The sequence below is a fragment of the Mobula hypostoma genome, chromosome 8, assembly GCF_963921235.1.
Source record: "Mobula hypostoma chromosome 8, sMobHyp1.1, whole genome shotgun sequence".
Classification (NCBI taxonomy): Eukaryota; Metazoa; Chordata; class Chondrichthyes; order Myliobatiformes; family Myliobatidae; genus Mobula; species Mobula hypostoma.
Genome location: NC_086104.1, coordinates 37555248 through 37573567, shown reverse-complemented (window position 1 = coordinate 37573567; position 18320 = coordinate 37555248). Strand labels below are relative to the sequence as shown.

The following is an 18320-nucleotide window of genomic DNA, read 5'->3' as shown; positions in this document are numbered from 1 at the left end:
GGATGACTTGTTTTCGCATATCCCTTCACGAATCACCGGTAATATCCGCAAAACCCCAAAAACGAGCGTAAGGCACTCACCTTCTGAGGTCTTGGCCAGGTGGTGACTGCGGCTATCTTACTCAGATTGGTGGCCACTCCATTTCGCGAGATTATGTGCCCGACATAGCTGACCGACGTCTTGCAGAACTGACATTTATCCAATGAAAGTTTTAACCCTTCCTCCTTCAGCCGACTCAGCACCTTCAGCAGCCACTCCTCATGTTCCTCCAACGTAGATCCAAACACTATCAGGTCGTCCAGGTACACCAACACCTCCAGCAGGTTCATGTCCCCCACTGTCCGCTCCATGAGCCGCTGGAAGGTGGCTGGGGCCTCCGATATGCCTTGGGGCATTCGTTCGAACTGGAAAAACCCCAGGGGGCAGATAAAGGCTGTCTTCTCCTTATCAGTCTCGCTCATCGGAATCTGGTAATACCCACTCCGCAAATCCAATACACTGAACCACTGTGCACCACTCAGACAGGCCAAGGCATCTTCCACCCTCGGGACCGTATATTGGTCGGGAACAGTGCGGCGGTTCAGGGTCCTATAGTCCACGCACATGCGTACCTTCCCATTTTTCTTCCTTGCCACCACTATGGAGGACACATAGGGGCTTCGGGACTCCGCAATAATCCCTGCGTCTTTCAACTGCCGCACATCTTCCACCTCTGCTGGGGCCAACCGCCGCGACCTCTCCCTAAACGGGGTGTCATTTGTCACCCGAATGGTGTGTCGAGTGCTCTTGGAACATCCCACATCAAACTCGCCCTGAGAAAAGACATCCCCTAACTTCAGCATCTTCTCCACCAGCCTGCTCTTATACGCCGGCGGTACAGGGGAGTCTTCAAAATTAAAGGCCTCCTCGGTCAGCCGCCCCCCCCTTTCCCAATAGTTCTCCTCCAGTGGGCTTCACGGGGGCGCTGGACATCACCGTCACCGGGAACAAGTGCGCGAGGGGCATCCCGCGCTTAAAGGTGATCTTCCTCTCCGTTATGTTCCTTACCATCACCCCCATCCGCCGTGCCGGTACAGCTGAGGGCCTCTGCAATTCAGGTCTCACCAGCGCCCCAGCCGGGAACCGGGACTCCCTTTCCAGGTTGTCGGGGGCGTCTACTAGCGGGGCCTCTCCCGGCGGTAATCCGGGGAATCTGGGGATCCCCATCACTAATGCCGCCTCCCCTGGCCGTATCACCTTAGGCCTCACCTGAGTGCACCATACCGTCCCTCGTTTGCACTCAGGATCCAGCCCCTGGGGGTCACCCACTCCTTCGTACACCGCTCGGAACACGAGGTGGACCGAGAGGGTCTCCAGAAAGTTCTCCCCCTCCTTCTTCTTACAGGCTCCCAAGAGCCGTCGCACCAGAGGGGAGTTAGTCCCCACCAACAGGGCAGCACCACCGGTCTCCACCGGGTCCGGACAAACCAACACCAGCGTCTCAAAGGCTTCCGATACTCCCACATCTCCCTCTGAAAATTCCAATCTCACTGACAAGTATCCATCGTACGGGTAATCACCATCACTTATGCCCCAAATCTCCAATGCGTTAAATGAATTACTGCCAAATGCTTCAGATATTTGTTGTAGAATGACTGGTACAGTAAGGTAACCTGCGACCCGGTGTCAAGGATGGCTTTCGCAAAGATTCCCTCTATCCGTAGGGACACGCTGGAATGGGGTCCCACCAGTCTATCAGGAATTTGGGCTTGTTCTTTCCAGGGTTCCATAGCGGTTTTCTGGGAACGTGTTCCTCCCGAGACTCCACTCCGTTCCCTCACTGAGCCTCTCCTAAGTTTCCTGACACCTCTCCCTTCTTGGTGGCCCGTGGGCCCTCCCCCCTCGGCACATCTCGTCTCTCTCAATCCTTCCGCAAGTGGCCAGCTTCCCCACAGTGGTAGCACGCCCCCGACCACTCACATTCCCGGCGGAAATGCCCCTCTCTCCCACAGTCATAGCACCCACTACTCGCTGCCTCTCTCCTCCCAATACAGCCCCCCGGAGACCCCTTGGATTTCTCTGGTCTCACCCCGGCTACCACCTCCTGAACCGCTGAAGACCATCCCTGAGGGTCCGAGCCCCCTGGTCGGCCCAAAGCACACTCCTCGGCCCGTACCTCTCGGATCAGCTGTCCAAATGATGGAGGGGGGCTCTGCTTAAATGACTGCCGTACACTCCGAGCCACCCTGTCATCCTCCCGGGAACCGCTACATATCTGGCTCATCCTTAACTCCGCCACTTCGTCCTCCCTCACTATCCCTCGTCGCAGCAACCCCGTAAGCTTTCCTTCCAGCCTGAAAGCATAGTCTGAGAGCTTTTCCCCTCTTCTCTTCCCCATCTGTTGAAACTCTGCTAAATGCCGCCAGGGATCCCCTGACAGTCCAAACACTTCCTCCAAAGTGTCCAAACACTCCGATAGGGAAGCCAAGGGGTGTGCCGCTCTCAGATCGCGGACCACCCGGGCCGCCCCGCCCCTTAAGCTTTCCACCAATCGCTGTCTCTTTTCCTCATCCGAAACTGGCCACAGCTCTAACAATTGGGATGTATCTTCAACCCGGGTATCATAGTCATCCTCCCCTTCCGGGGTGGGCTTGGCTCCCGAGAAAATTCTCAGCTTCGGGCGGGGCCCCTCAACCCTTCTCGCCAGGGAGGGAATGGCAGCCGTTAACTCGGCAGTCTCATCATGTCCATGGGGGCGGGGCCTGGCCAAACCTTCCCACTCCGGCACCTCCTCACTTGCGTCCTCGGGGAGGGTGTGGAGACCCCACGGCCCTGCCTCCCCCTGGACGTGGACTGTCGTTGGTAATTCTAAAGTCATGACGTCGGCACTCGTCCGCACCAACATCCAGCTAGCCTCCAGTTCTTTCCCACCCCTTCTAGCTACAAGTTCTACCTGCCCGATACCTTTAACCAAACTCAACCCTCGCACCAGTACCTCTGCCGAAATGCGATAATCGACCCCGCTTACCACACACGCATGATTCACCGGTACCTCCTCCAATTCACACCAACTTACAATCTTATCTTGATCCATCTTCGCACCACTTACCGCAACAACAAGTACAACTTTCCCGAAACAGTCCAAATCCAGGACGGTAGCCCCCACTTGTAACGTTCCGTTATATTGGCTCGTGTATGTCTAGGGGAAATCCCGCCCAGCACCTGCTTCAACACTCCCCTCAGGGTCAGTCGCCGCCCGAATCAATCACAAACATCAATCATCAGCCAGCACACCCAGTAAATTTTAACAAATACACTTTATAGATATTACTAATTCTATGACATTAATATGCATTTGATACAGAGAGGAAAGTAATGGAAAAAAAAGGCACCAACACTTATCAAAGTCCAAGTTCTTCGCACGCTACCGTTGGAGCTCAATTCGACGTCAGACGACCACCCGAATTCCGTCGACTCACGGCTCGGGACCACCCTGAGTGATCGACCGGAGCCTCTCCGCACGTCCGCCGTCCTCCTCGTCTCTCCTCCGACTCCCCGCCAAAACCCAGTCCACAGCCATATCATACAGCATGGCATCCGAAAACAAAACAATATATAACCACCCATTGGCTAATAGAACCTTGTTATCATCATTTTAAAGTAAAACAAACTGTTAGACAAACTCTCTGCAGCGTTAAAACACAACAAAGCCGCATTCCCCAGATTAACATAACAAAATCGCCATTTTAAATGTAACAAAAGAAAGACCCCGTACAATTGGATGTGCTTTAGGACCCTTATTCTGGCAATGTTTGCATTTGACCAACAGTTTACCAATAGATCTTAATGTCTGTTGGTTCTAATTTTTGAGGCAATGACTCCTGAAAATCAAGAGGTGACACCATGAGATTAAGTTGATATGCATCAATTAATTCCCACCACAACCTATTCTAAACTCATCAAACTCTTAACTACTAAATCCATGGAATAGTATACAGACTGATAAACCTGAGGCACAAAGAGAACGGCTCCAAAGAAGACAATCTTATCTTATCTAAACTTTCTGCATAGTACAAGTTCTAGGTTTCCCCAACATCTATATAAAGCTCCTCTGCACCCTCTCTGTAATGTGGTGACCAGAACTTACGTGCACCAGATAGTGCTGTACATACTTCTGACTTAACCTATCTGCACCAACATTCTGTGCTTTAACTAATGAAAGAATGCATTTCATAAGACTTCTTAACCAGCATATTGATATTTAAGGGTTTGTGGACATGTCCATTTGTTCCTCCATGTCATATAGTATTTTCCTATTTACTGGATATTCTTGTTCATTTATGTACCTCCCAAATGCATTATTGCATGCTCCTTGGGATTATTTTCTATGTACATTATTATTTCATAACTGTAAATTGCAGGCAGGGCCAGCATCTATTGTCTATCCTTAACTGTCCTGAAAATGGTGATGATGAACTGCCTTCTCGAATTATCACAGTTCCTCTGATGAATGTGCTCCCACAGTGCTGTTGGTAATGGTACACACTGCAGGCATTGTACACGGCTGGTGTAGGAAGCAAAGATTTAGAACAGAGTACTAATGAAGTAGACTTCATTTTCCACTTTTTTTTTAAACTTCTCAAGAGTTGTTGGAGCCTCTCTGTCCTCATTTTCAGCATATGACCAATATGTGAACCAACCTCTACCTGTGAAGTTCTGTCACATTGATTTCATTATCATTGCAGAGTTCAATGAACATACAAATAATCACAGCAAATATTCAGTGCATATGGCTGAAACAGGTCAGTCAAGTGAAATGGTGCAGCAATTATTCTGTTGTAAATTCGGATTAATAACTTCGAGGGAGTCTACATAAATGACTACAGGGCATTCTGTGATGCTGTTCCAGGATAACATATTTATTTAGTTGGAATAACAATTACTGAAATGGGAAAGAGAAGAATATTTTGCATGAGTATTAAGATTTAACTGCTGATAATGTTAACATTAATTATTAAAATACAAAAGCAAGTGTTGCCATCAAATGATTCTATCCATTGCCTCTCAGGAAGGAGGGAAGAGAATCTGGCTATTGGGAGCGAAGAGTGCAATAAGGATTCTCAACGAAATAACTGCAATACAAAGGCAGTATTCTTCATGCCCAGTCATGAATGATAAGTGAGCTGCCAAGCACATACTTGTAGTTGAGAAACCCAGAACAATAAAGTATTGTTTTAAAATTAGAACTAGGCATGTTGAGCAAGGGTAAGCTTTGAGCAGTTAGTACACTGCTTAGAGCACCAGATGGTCACCAATCGGGGTTCAATTCCTGCCGCTCTCTGTTAGGCATTTACAGTGCCTATAAAAAGTATTCACTTCCCCTTGGAAGTTTTCACGTTTTATTGTTTTACAACATTGAATCACAGTGGATTTAATTTGGCTTTTTTTGACACTGATCAACAGAAAAAAAGACTTTCACGTCAAAGTGAAAACAGATATCTACAAAGTGATCTAAATCAGTTACAAATATAAAACACAAAATAATTGATTGCATAGGTATTCACCCCCTTCAAGTCAGTATTTAGTAGTTGCACCTTTGACAGCAATTACAGCCTTGAGTCTGTATGGATAGGTCTCTATCAGCTTTGCACATCTGGACACTGCTGTTTTTCCCCATTCTTCTTTACAAAACAGCTCTAAATCTGTCAAATTGCATGGGTATCAGAGTGAACAGCTCTTTTTAAGTCTAGCCACAAATTCTCAACTGATTTGAGGCCTGGACTCTGACTTGGTCACTCCAGGACATTAACTTCGTTGTTTTTAAGCCATTCCTGTGTAGCTTTGGCTTTATGCTTGGGGTCATTGTCTTGCTGGAAACAAATTTTCTCCTAAGTTGCAGTTCTCTTGCAGATTGTACTAAGCTTTCCTCCAGGATTTCACTGTATTTTGCTGCATTCATTTTACCCTCTACCTTTACAAGCCTTCCAGGGCCTGCTACAGTGAAGCATCCCCAAAGCATGATGCAGCCACCACCATGCTTCACAGTAGGAATCGTGTGTTTTTGATGATGTGCATTGTTTAGTTAGGTGGCCAAAAAGCTCAATTTTGGTTTCATCAGACCATAGAACCTTCTTCCTTCTGACTCCAGAGTCTCCCTATCTAGCCCCTTTCTTGCATGGTCACTCAGTTTTTGAGGACAGCCTGCTCTAGGCAGATTTACAGCTGTAACATATTCTTTCTTGATGATTGACTTAACTGTACTCCAAAGGTATTCAGTGACTTGGAAATTTTCTTGTATCCATCTCCTGACTTGTGCTTTTCAATAACCTTTTTCGCGGAGTTGCGTGGAATGTTCTTTTGTCTTCAAGGTGTTGTTTTTGCCTGGATACTGACTCGCCAGCAGTTGAACCTTCCAGCTACAGGTGTACAGGTGTACTTTTATTACAATCATTTGTAACACCTTGAGTAGACACAGGTTTCCAAAAAACAGATCTCCATTTAACTAATTATATGACTTCTAAAACCAATTGGCTGCAACAGTGGTGACTTGCTGTTATATTAAAGGCGGGGGGGGTTGCAATCAATTATTTTGTGTCTTATGCTTGTAATTAATTTAGATGACTTTGTGGACATCTGTTTTCACTTCAACATTAAAATAAAACCTCAAAAGCACACAGGATAAGATGTTACTATCCCTCATGGCAATAGGTCCTAAGCACTTGCTCGAGACTACCTTGATGTTGGGAGTGGCACAGGATTGGCACGCAAGGGTTTTCCAATGGGCACCCTCTTGCCTCGATGTACCATCAATTAGCCCGCTACATCGGAGGGCCTGACAATGATCTTTGGTGTCCCAGAGTCACACCCCACCCCCACCCCATTGTGTCTTCCCACTCCCTTGATGTTGGAGCCCAAGAGAGGTCTTTTCACTTGATCCAAAGCCAGTGATTGCTTCTTTCTGCCACCTCTGAAGTGTCTCTGATGACTTACTTAGAGTCTGACCAATGATCCCTAGCTCCTTCAGCAATTTGATGGTGGATGTGGCTATAAATCCCCTACAACCCATTTCCACAGGACAGACTTTGGTTTCCCAGCCCTGTTGCTGATCTTCAGCTGCTGGATCTGCAAAGCGTAGCCACTCGCGCTCATCTGCTTCAGCCACTGAATCCTCCCACAGGACTGGATTCCACAATGTAGACAATCTGTAATGAATTGGACCAGAGAACCAAGTCAGGCCTAAGCTGGTGGTAGCAATTTCCGGTGGAGAGGCGAGTTGTTTATTGACATCCAGCAGCATTTTCCACTCATTGGCCATGTTCAGCTGTCCTGTTTCTGGCTTAGGAGGGAGATGAGTTGGTCTTTTCTTTCCCTCCTGGATGGGTGCTGCTGGTGTCAGAGCATTAGTTGTTCTACGGGATGAGGAGTTGGTTGCTATCCTCTTGGTCACAACTGCCGCTGCTAGACTCTTCAAGGCCTGGTTGTGATGCTGTGTACATCTGCCATGTGTGAGGCTAGTTTTGCGGGTTGCCAGAATTGGGCACAGTGCACAAGTTGGGGTCCTCACTGAACCACTGGTGGAGCTTTTTTTGTGAGGAAAGCACACAATATGTAGCTCTGATGAGAAAGCTAAGTCTGTTTCCTTCCATCTCCCATATGTCCTTCCAGCTGACTTTCCTCCTCTCAATGCTTTCCCACCGTATCTATTGCCCCTGCTTAGCCAGGGAGACGGCCTTTGCACATCTCTCTGACTCTTCTTGTCACCGTACTTCCTTGACAACCATCTTCCTTTGCTCTGGAATTATGGCCTTTTGTCAGGTGGGTCCACTTGCTGCCAGATCTAAGCTGCCCCGCCCTGTCGGACTTGTCCCACAATGTCTCTGTGCTGAAGGGCTGCTGTTGCTTACTGCAACGCATCATCTGGGGTCCATTTCTGCCAAGTTGATAAGGTCCGATCAACGTTACTGATGGTCTTGTCATGAGAGTCTTTGACTATCATCTGTAGCCTCACCTTAGAACACTTGAATTCCTCTGTAAGACTAGAGAAAGATAGGACTCCTTTACCATAGAGACTGATGTTACTGATACACCTTGGGACACCGAGCCACTTCTTTACGAACGATGTGATGGTTCGCTCGAGCTTCTTCGTGGTTGTTGGTGGGTCCTCATAGCCAGTGAGTGGCCACATCACCCAGGGTAAGAGTCCAAACTGTAAGCACCAGAGTTTCAGTTTTCCAAGCAGCAGGGTCTTGTCAATATTATCCAGGCCACTGGCGATATGTTGCTTTACTTGCTGCACCTGGTCTTTGTCCATGTGGCTGGTGTTGTACCACCTACCCAGGCTTTTGACAGGCTGTTCAGACTCTGTTGGAATTGGGTCATCACCGGTGAAGAACTTCATGTCTTTCAGCATTCCCTTGACTATGGAGATGCTTTGTGATCTGCTAGGTTTCATTTTCATTCTGGTCCATCTGATGTTTTCCTGCAGCTTTCTAAGTAGTCACTTGGTGCACACTGCAGTAGTGGTCAGTGTTGTTATATTGTCCATGTATGTCCTAATAGAGGGAAGACCAAGTCCAGCACTTGTTCTTTCACGACTTACCATCCATCTTGAAGCCCTGATAACGACCTCCATGGCCATTGTGAAGGCCAGGCATGATATACTGCAACCTGCCATAATGCCCACTTCCAGTCTCTGCCATATTGTAGCAAAATCTGCTGTTATGAAGCACAATTGCAGGTCTTGAAAGTACAAGTTTACCAGTATTGTGATGGGCTCTGGTATGTGGAAGAAGTCAAATGCCAGCAGTTAAATATTCCAAATGCAAGTATATTTTTACTACAATCAATTGAGACATCTTGATTGGACATGGTGAGCTCTATTTGTCTAATTATGTGATTTATAAAACCAATTGTCTGCACCAGTGATGATTTGATGTGTCATATTAGAGGGGGTGAATAGTCATGCAATCAATTATTTTGTGTTTTTATATGTAGTTAATATAGATCACTTTGTGATCTGTTTTCCTTTTGACACGAGTCTTTTTCGGTTGATCAGTGTCAAAATCCCAAATTAAATCCACTGTGACTCAATGTTATAAAACAATAAAACATGAAAACTTCCACACTAGGATGCAATATCCATAGTTGAATCCAAGAAATGGAGGGCCTCAAAAATAAATAAATAAGCAATAAGTATCGAGAACACGAGTTATAGAGTCCTTAAAAGTGAGTCCCTAGGTTGTAGAATCATTTCAGTGTTAGGTGATTGAAATTACCTAAGGACCTGATAGTTGAAGGGTAATAACTGTTCCTGAAATTAGTGGTGTGGGATTTGAGGATCTTTTCTCTCTTTCCTCATGGCAGCACTGAGAAGAAAACAGGGGCCTGGATTTTTGATGATAGGTGCTGTGTTCCTGTACATACTGAGTCAATTGATATTATCAAGAGTGAGATTTGTATTTTTATACACACAAAATGCTGGAGGAACTCAGCAAGTCAGGCATCATCTATGGAAAGGTATAAAAATATTTCGAACTGAGACCCTTTGTCAGGACTGACAGGAGTCCTTCACCCAATGCTGAAGAAGGGTCTTGGCCTGAAATGTTGACTGTTTATTCCTTTCCATAGATGCTGTCTGATCTGCTGAGTTCCTCCAGCACTTTATGTGTATTGTTCTGGATTTCCAACACCTGCAGAATCTCTTGCGATAATAATTTTGTATTGGTTACAGTATCAAACCTGACAAGTGAAGGTGATGTATAGAGCTTGAGTTGAGAGCTCTATAACATTGTCTTCACAAGATAGGTACCTGTTATCGTCAATTATTATTTCTTTATCTAATGATATGATTAAAATGCTCAGAAAATTGCAAAGCAGAAGTAAATGTTGCTTAAAGTTACAATTTTAAGAAGGAGTATCTGCATTGTAATTGGGAATAGTGCAAAAGATCATGTCATGCGCTCCTGTGAAGGTTTTAGTTGCAGTTTCAATGAAATGGTGCAGGGTCTTTGTGAACAATGTCCACATTTAATCATTTTCTTGCATATTGTTGTAAAGCAACATGGCCGGCAAATTTTCTTTCAGCAGATTTTTGTGACAGACAAGTACCAGCAGCTTCTGCTGAATCAGTGTCAGTCAACAGCAGAATCCACCAAAATTTATCATGACCAACATCTAGATGGGCTAATTCTTTTCTCAGTCTTGCATTTTGTTTAAAGATAGTTGCAGATTCCAGGAGGCCTGTCGTTTCAGGTCCAGCAACACCAACAAAGAAAATAAGAGAACAAAGCAGCATTCTTCTGCAGACAAAGAAGGAAAGCTCATTTGTCATCACAATCAAGGTGACATCCTGTACAACAATTCAAGCAACCATACCCTTTGCTTGCAAATAATGCCTTGCCAGACATTTACTTACCTGAAAACAGCCCCTTTCCTTCAGCAAACTAATCTAACAAAGACTTTGATCTACTTTGTTTACATTTGGTGATATCATACAGGTTACTTGAGGCTATCAGCTCCTCAAATTACAAATTAAAAGGTGTTGAAGCTGTCACAAATCCACATGGACTTTGGTCATGAGTAATGGTTATAATATCAACATACAGTGTAATGACATTTCAACTTTTTATTATTTTTAATCAAAGAGTGTAAAGTAATGCAAAATGGCACTATATTTATTTACCATGCAAAGGTTTGGATTTTGCTCTTGTTGCTTTATCTACAATGGACTTGGAGACAGAGATTTTTTCAGAAATTTGCACTAGGTAGCAGTGAGCATCAGCTGGTTTTTCCTTCTCTTTAGACAATGGTATAAGGAGTACCTGCTGAAATAACTAGTAATATTGCTGAAAGCCTGCCAGATGGACAATTAAGCATTTGTGGTGGTTGTTAGAAATGCAGAAATGCAAAGATTATTCACATGAGTTAGTGTCAGGCACGATCTTTTACATCCAATTTAATATGATGTCTGTTTCAAAATATGCAAAGTAAAATTAATCAGAATTATCAAAATATTGGGTCAAAATAAAACTCACTTTGCCTGTTTGAGCAGCCTTAAACTCTTTCCATCTATATTACTGACCAATCAAATTACAAGCACAGAAATCTGCACAGCCATATTTCAAATGTTCAAAGGTCAAAGTGTTTGGACTCTGCCTGTTTCAATAGCTCTTGTTTTTATGATCCAATGAGCAATGTGCAACATTTGGTGCTGGAAAGAGTCTAAAAGCAATTACAAAATAGTCATCACACAGGATTATATTTTGTTGGCACTATCCCAAGTGAATGCCAAATAACACTAAGAAATTATGGAGTGTTTGTAAAATCTATCCTAATTAAAATGGATTTTCTGTAATGATATTCCATTTTATAATTGCCGTAAACAAAACACTCCTATTTTAATGTGTAATCATTTGCTGTCATATCTGATAAAAAAATATAAGGAAGGGTTTATCTTTACTATGTGCTAATCTTTGCACACTTCTTTCCAAAGCCAGGAATAAAGAAATAAATCAATAAGAAATAAGGAGTCAGATTCAGTCAGGGGAACAATCAAGGGTCATATTCAAAATTGGCCATGCCTTTATGCTAAGTTGCAAAATATAAATAAAATATTGCAACTTGAGCTAGCTGTTCTGAACTACAACACCTTTAAATGTGAAACAAAGAGTCTTTTGATAAAGACATAGCAGTCCAACAATTCACTGAACAAGATGAACTCGCTACTGAAAGCAAATGCTCCCAGGTAATCCTAGTAGTATTTTGTATGCTGTACCCCCTGTTTGTAAATGGTCTGGTGTTGGCATTGATACTTAGGTGTTTGGTGACTTGCTTAATGCTGCTTCTGGTTTTAAGCAGTTGTGGACCATATATTCCATGAGTCAGTTTCAATATTCCAATGTGACTTGCAGGATCCTGTGAATATTTGTAAGTACTGTCACTTTAATGCTTCAATGAACTTGTCAGGAAGTATTTTAACTGTTCCTATATACTGCTGAAGACTCCTGTGTATCATAACCATAACTACCTCACCCCTTCAATCACTAGAACAATATGCAGCAACCCCCCTTCCCCACCCCATTTCCCTTATTTCCCTTCCCCCTCCTCCCAATTCCCTTTCTGATCAAATAGCTTGATAAGGTAATGAGAATCCTGTCTTGCGCCAGCAGAAAAGGCTGACTTTAGCATCCTTTGGGATCAAAGGAAGGTTCGTCAGATGTTGTTTATCTCTTTAACCACATTTATGATGGTATTACTGCAAGAACGGAAAATCTACTGCAAAACTAGCTTATCATTCAGTACTGAATTGACGCTTGCAGTTCCAGCCCGAGTTCAATTGAAAAAGATATTCAGGCCTTTTCAATGTGTTCCATTGTATTATCTCATCCTATCACAGTGCTAAATGTGGTTTTACTTAATTAAAACTTTAAACATATTGAAACAGCATAGAGAGATGAGATAACAATGCCAAACAGATCATTTGAGTGAATAGCTCCATAAATCAAACATCCTTCAAAGAGTAAATATGCCAATCCCTGTTTGTTTGCCCATAAACTTTTCACTTGCAAGCAATGCCAGTCATACTATGTGAAAATGAATGTTTTTATCACGAGCTCCATTACACCACGAAGTCTCTTATGTGGAAAAGGTAGAGATTTAGAATATCACAAGATTTGAGGACTTTACCTTATGGAAATAAGGAAGAATTTATAACGATAGGCAAGCACAAATCCAATTGGCATATAGTTTTATTACACTCAAGGTACCTTGAGAGTTAGACCTGGACATAATAGATGTTTCTCTTTAGATACTTCACTAAACAGGTCACCACAGAATTGTATTTTTTTGTTGTAGGAATGACCTCTTCACATTTACATCTGTAAGTTTTTTTTCTTGCATAAGTTGTGAATATGGATCATTAAATGGTAAGACTAATAGCCTACTCTAACATTATGGAATCTGACTGGTTTATATTTATATTGGAAGGTATCTGGAAAGTGATATCTATTTGTTTTTTTTAACATTGCCTTTAGGGACACCATAGGGACAGAATGTACTTCTTTCCACTGAGACTTTGCTCCTACTGAGTAACAGGAGTTGGACATTGGACACTGTGGGGGTGGGGGGGGGAAGGACTTTTCTTCATGGAGCAAACGTTTTCCACTTGTCCTCTGTCCTAGTGACATCTAACTACAAAAAACATTCTGCATTCATGGTGCCTTCAGTGTGCAGCAGTGCCGCTTTAATTAAGAAGGTGTTCTGTAAAAATGATTGAATTTCCAGGTTACTGCAGCATCACCAAGATTTATTTATTTATCTTATTGACATAATGTGTAATAGGCCCTTCCTGCCCATTGAGCCATACTACCCAACAATCCTCCAGTTTAATCCTAGCCTAATCACAGGACAATTTACGATGACTTAAATTTGATTTATACTTCTGCGTAGTAGCCTACGCTGTAGCCTACACAAGTGGGCTATGCCGTTGTGAGCATTTATACTTGTGCTTTGGTGTGTCTGCAATTCACCATCAAAACTCTAGTTGGCAGTGGGGTTTCCATGCCACTGTATTGAGTTTCTTCGTGTTGAAACTCAACACGAAGAAACTCAAACTTCAAACAATGGTGATTGAAACTGAAGGAGGGTGAATTTTCAGTGCTTGTCCTGCCACTGAGAGACATGGATGAGGAAATGCATTTCAAATATCTTCAGATGTCGGCAGGTAGATTTGACGATTTGGTTCATAGTCTCTAACCATTTATTTCGCATCAGTGTACACACAGTATACTCAGAGACTGGCAATCACCATCCGTGTTTTAGCTTCAGGTGGAAGTCAACAGGCTGTAGCAGCTAGCTACAAACTGGCGTCAAGCACAGGTTCCTCCATAATTTTGGAGGTCTGTAAAGCTTTATGGAAAGCATTGCAGCCAGAGTTCCTTCCCTGCCCTTCAGTCGCCCAGTGGGAAGCTACTGCAGCGTTGGAGGAATTGTGATGCTACCACGCGGACCAATCACAGTTGTTGCAGTCTGCGTTGCCACGACGTGTAGTTACATTTTTGGGGAGGTGCACGTCAGGCTACAGCGTAGGGTATGGTGTAGGGTACGCAGCTACGCTGTACCTATGGCATCGATTTGAAGCACAAGTATAAATTGGCCTTAATTAACCTACTAACCAATATGGCTTTGGACTATGTGAGGGAACTGGAGCACCTGGAGGAAACTCGCGCAGTATCTGGTATTATCTGCTGAACTTTGCTGATATTTAAAACTTTTTACAAAATAATTGACTTATATTTTTCCGACAACAGAAGTTAATCTGGAATCATCTGAGTGGAAACCTTTTTGCCCCAAAGAATTTCAGCGAGCAAAGACTGCTATAGCGAAAAGGCAAAGGCATGTTTTCATTATATGGAGATTTTTTCTGCTATACAACATGTGACATCTTAAAGTACAGAACAATCTTCTCTTCATGATATAAATTGCAAACCTCTCAACAAGTTTTCTGGTCATGTAAATTGGTCGTATACTTATAAAAACATTTTACCACTTATGGTAAAATGCCATTTCATTGGCTCTTTACTCAACCCTTGGACATCTGGACAGCAAAGGTGCGAACATCGGGATGCTCTTTATCGACCACATCTGAGCATTCAAAACTATTATCCCCTCAAAATTAATCAATAAGGTTCAAGACCTTAGCCTCAATGCCTCCCTGTGCAATTGGATCCTTGAATTCCTCATTTGCAGACCCTAGTCAGTTCAGATTAGCAACAACATCTCCTCCACAATCTCTATTAGCACAGGTGTACAACAAAGATGTGTGCTTAGGCCCTTACTGTACTCACTTTACACTTGCGACTGTGAGGATAAGCTTAGCTCCAATGCTGTATTTAAGTTTGCTGACGACGTCACTGTTGTTGGCTGAATCAAAGATGGTGACAAATCAGCATATAGGAAGAAGACCGGAAAGCTTGCTGAGGGGAGCCACAACAACAACTTCTCACTCAATGTCAGCAAGACCAAGGAGTTGATAACTGTCTTCAGGAGGAATAAACCAGAGGTCCATGAGCCAGTCCTCAACAGGGGACCAGAGGTGGAGAAGTCAACAACTTTATATTCCTTGGTGTTATCATTTTAGAGGATCTGTCCTGGGTCCAGCATGTAATTGCAATGACCAAGAAAACATGGCAGTGCCTTTACTTCCTTAGAAGTTTGGGAAGATTCGGTATGACTTCTAAAACTTTGACAAACCTCTATAGGTGTGTGGTGGAGAGTATATTGACTGGCTGCATTGCAGTCCAGTATGGAAACCCCAATGCCATTGAACAGAAAATCCTCCAAAAAGTAGTGAATAAATTCCAGTCCATCACAGGTAAAGCCATTCCCACAATTGAACAAATTATATGGAGCACTGTCATAGAAAAGCAGCATCCATCATCAAGAACCACCATTATCCAGGACATGCTCTCTTCTCGCTGCTGCCATTGGGAAGAAGGTACAGGAACCTCAGGATTCATATCACCAGGTTCTGGAATAGTTATTACTCTTCAACCATCAGACTCTAGAACCAGAGGAGATAACTTCACTCACCTCATTACTGAACTGTTGTCACAACCTGTTGACCCACTTTCAAGGACTCTTCATCTCATGTTCTCAATATCTATTGCTTATTTGTTTTTTTTTACCTTTGTGCTTGCATAGCTTGTTTTCTTTTGCACGTTGTTTGTTCTGTTGGGTGTGGTCTTTCACTGATTCTATTATCAGAACATCAGAAAGTATTTGACAAGAATAGGCCATATGGCCCAACAAAGCTTCCCAAATCCCTTTTCACATACTGTGTTGTACCAACCATTGTTGGTAGAATCTCAGGTGGTGATGAGAGGGTGTACAGGAGTGAGATATGCCAACTAGTGGAATGGTGCCGCAGCAACAACCTGGCACTCAACGTCAGTGAGATGAAAGAGCTGATTGTGGACTTCAGGAAGGGTAAGACGAAGGAACACATACCAATCCTCAGAGAGGGATCAGAAGTAGAGAGAGTGAGTAGTTTCAAATTCCTGGTGTCAAGAACTCTGAGGATCTAACCTGGTCCCAAAATATTGATGTAATTATAAAGAAGGCAAGACAGCAGCTATACTTTATTAGGAGTTTGAAGAGATTTGACATGTCAATAAATACACTCAAAAACTTCTATAGTTGTACTGTGGAGAGCATTCTGACAGGCTGCATCACGTCTGGTATGGAGGGGCTACTGCACAGGACCGAAAGAAGCTGCAGAAAGTTGTAAATCTAGTCAGCTCCATCTTGGGTATTAGCCTACAAAGTACCCAGGGCATCTTCAAGGAATGGTGTCTCAGAAAGGCAGTATCCATTATTAAGGATCTCCAGCACCCATGGTATGCCCTTTTCTCACTGTTACCATCAGGTAAGAGATACAGAAGCCTGAAAGCACACACTCAGCGATTCAAGAACAGCTTCTTTCCCTCTGCCATCGATTCCTAAATGTACATTGAACCTGCGAACACGACCTCACTTTTTAAAATATACAGTATTTCTGTTTTTGCATGTTTTTAATCTATCCAACATGTATGTAATTGATTGACTTGTTTATTATTATTATTTTATTTATTATTATTATTATTCCTTTGCTAGATTATGTATTGCATTGAACTGCTGCTGCTAAGTTAAATTTCACCTCACATGCCGGTAATAATAAATCTGATTCCAATTCTGAAATAACTATTGAGTTTAGATTTGAATGTCTCTAAGATATGACTCTCAACTACAGAACTAGGTAGTGTGTTCGATGTGTCCTCAACTCACTGTGTAAAGAAATGCTTCCTGATATTAGTCTGAAATCTCCCTTCGACGAGTCTCCACCTATGGCTCCATGTCCTCATTAATTTTGAACACTTCTAGTATGTTTGCTGTCATTCAACATAGGCTAAAAAATTAATTATTTAAATATTTCTTCATAGCTCATACCCTGCAGACCAGATTAAGTCTTGTTTGGATCTAACTGTATTGATTCTGCTGGCTGAATATTAACAGCCCGTCCCCCTAATTTTGTGTCCTGGCAAACTTTACTAGTTTATTTGTTATATGCGCATACAAATCATTAACGTAAATTAAAAAACAGCAGTGGCCGAAAACCAATCCCTGTTGAACCCCACATCTTCTAGTTGTGAAAATTTTCCTCTCACCATAATTTGTCGTTTTCTGTTTCTGAGCCAATTCTGCACACATTTGCACACTTTACTCTGAATCTTTACCTCCTGTAATTTGATCATTAACCTTTTCAACAGCCTTCTGAAGGTCCAAGTAAATGATATCAACTACTCTAATATTATGATAAATTTTAGTTGCCTCTTCATAGAACTCCAGAATGTTAGTAAAACATGATTTCCGCTTTCTGAATCCATGCTGACTTTCTTTTAATATGCCTGTTCTTATCAGCTGCTTTTCCAGCTCATTCTTTATTACTGTTTCCATTATCTTACCTGTGAGACACGTTAAGCTTACCACTCTATAGTTACCAGGGTCAGTGTGGTCACCCTTCTTGTATACTGGGATAACGCTTGCCCTTTTCCAGTCCATAGGGATTTCACCAGTCTTCACCGACTTTTGAAAAATACATGTTAAAGGTTTGTATATATAATCATAGACTTCTTTATGTACCCTTGGATATATATTGTGTGCCCCTGGAGACTTATTAACTTTCAGCATTTTCCGCTGAAGCAGGACCTCACTTTCTAAGATCTCTAAGTCAGTTAACACAACCTTGTGTTTCTTGGGTTGACTGTGTTTACCCACCAAAAAAAAAATGAATCTCAGGGTTGTATATTGAGAAATATATGTATTTTGATCATAAATTTACTTTGAACTTTGAACTTGTATTCGGTAATAATATTTGCTTGAGCTCTTGGGTCTCCAAGAGGATCACAAACTTGTAGATTTTGGAGGCTTGTGTGCCTCAGTGACCCAGATAAATATGTTCACTGGAGATGGGGCTTTATGCTTTGGGTCTTTATGGATTCACCAATGCCAAACAGGTTAAAGAGTAGAGGCCAGCCCAAAAGTAGCACACTGGTCCACCAGGTCAGGGGTTTCAGCTAGGGCCTAACAACCCTGACTGGTCAAACAAAACTGTATGGAAACAACAATGAAGAATCCTTTCACATCAGAGTGCAGCAGTATTCCTGAGTCTCCAGCTGGGACTGACATGACTGACAATTGTGAAAACCGAGAGCAAGCTACTGACATGATGAAGAAAGCCCTGAACACCACCAGAGATAGATGACCTTCAGTACTGCCCTTAATGCCTGTGGCATGGTGGGAAATAA

The 18320-nt window shown here is 43.0% G+C and overlaps 1 long non-coding RNA gene across 2 annotated transcripts in view; it reads left to right on the top strand.

Annotated features, from left to right (window-relative positions):
• The first annotated feature begins 11614 nt into the window (after positions 1–11614).
• The window catches only part of LOC134350469 (uncharacterized), a 168782-nt gene continuing 162076 nt past the window's right edge, over positions 11615–18320 (top strand). Inside the window, exon 1 of one of the 2 annotated variants that reach the window (XR_010018898.1) lies at positions 11615–11722. This is a non-coding gene — a long non-coding RNA (uncharacterized LOC134350469). The remainder of the gene's footprint in view (positions 11723–18320) is intronic. The other variant, XR_010018899.1, reaches the window with a different exon arrangement.